This window comes from Trachymyrmex septentrionalis, unplaced genomic scaffold (genome assembly GCF_001594115.1).
Source record: "Trachymyrmex septentrionalis isolate Tsep2-gDNA-1 unplaced genomic scaffold, Tsep1.0 scaffold71, whole genome shotgun sequence".
Classification (NCBI taxonomy): Eukaryota; Metazoa; Arthropoda; class Insecta; order Hymenoptera; family Formicidae; genus Trachymyrmex; species Trachymyrmex septentrionalis.
The window spans coordinates 1,340,939-1,342,581 of record NW_017305895.1 but is presented as its reverse complement, the minus strand read 5'-3'; positions in this window follow the sequence as shown (position 1 = coordinate 1,342,581).

The following is a 1,643-nucleotide window of genomic DNA, read 5'->3' as shown; positions in this document are numbered from 1 at the left end:
TTGATTACAGCAATATGCTACAATATCTTAGTCATGTGTTATTCTTATTAACAAGGCATGGATAGCAAATAGAAGTAATAAAAAAAATACTCTAATTCCCCTTTAATATCGACAAGAAGTATTCAAATCGATATCTCAATTGGATGAACAATATTGATCCCAAATGGTAAGATTATTAGCTATAAACAAAGAAATATATAATACATAGTATAATAATAGTATCTTGTATATATGTATATATTTGCATAGTTCTTTCTCTTTATGACGAAATCATTTTAAAAGTATCATAAATGAGGACAAGATCCGATCTCACACACTTACCAGATAGCCAGCCGTGCAAATGTTACAGCTGAACAAGCTGTAATTTTTATAGTTTAGATATTGTACAGGCATCGTACAAGTCAATGTCGTCAGATTGTAGTTACAGCTTCAAATTATATTACAGTGTTATCATTAAAACAAAATTGCGTGCTATAACTTTGAAATTTCACAGTGCTTTTATGCGACTAGTTTCGTGCGGAAATATTCAATATATCCAATTTTCAAGCAGCAAAACGTCGCCACTAGAGCGACACAACAAAGTTCAATTACTTATGTTTAAAAAAACCATAGCGAACAGAATAAAACGGGCGCAATATGATAAGAAATTCTCAGCGAAAAATTGTTATGCTTTTTTTTTATAAAATAGCTACGTTCTTCTAAATTATTCGATTAGACTTTTAGATATTGAGTCAGACTCAACATCTAAAAATCGGATGATCTAGAAGAATACATCAATAATAGCGAGGCGCTTACTCAACTTGAGTTTGCTGAACGCAGTCAATGATGATAATGATGCCTTAAAGACGAGTTCCTATAATTGGCTTCAAGATGAAAATTAATAAAAATTTTGCACGCCGTAACAGGATCGTGCACTTAGCGCCCTTAGTTTCGAAAAGACACAATTTGTATAATTTGTCGTGCAATCAATGTGTTGCAACGTAACATAACGTGCTGGTAACTTGTTTACATGATTTGTTTCATGTGACTTTACAAATTTCAACACATGATGTCTCACATGAGTATAACATGTGCGTACGGTGGAACATTTCAGAGTTTCATGACTGCAATGTATGGTTACCGTGCTGTTCAAATACTATTTGAATTCTGGATCCGATTAAGCTAATTGGTCGATTAAATTTCAGTATTGTACCAACTACATGACTGAAAACAACCTAATTATCTGGCAGCTGTGAACAACAATGTGATAATAACAGTACGGATTCTTATTAGTCGCAAATTTCTTCAATCGCGAAAAAGTTATACACACATGAGTACTCGACGCCCCGCCAGAAAAAAATATTTTCAAGTAGTCATTGTAGTTGACAATATGAAATTTAATCGACCGATTAACCTAATCATTCTTTCGATTATATGTCTTAACTCTTACTAGAGGAACCTGAGGAATTCTATCCAACTGCACACACCCATGTTATCCCTTCCATCATAATCGTAGAGTCTTAAGTCGTAGAAAATTGATCAATCATAGTCGATTATTCTTCTCATATTTGATTGTGATTAATTTTTGAGGACTTAAGACTACGACCGCTACAATTTCTATTGTAGACCTCGCATTAAACTATGATTGCTTCTGATTGTATAAC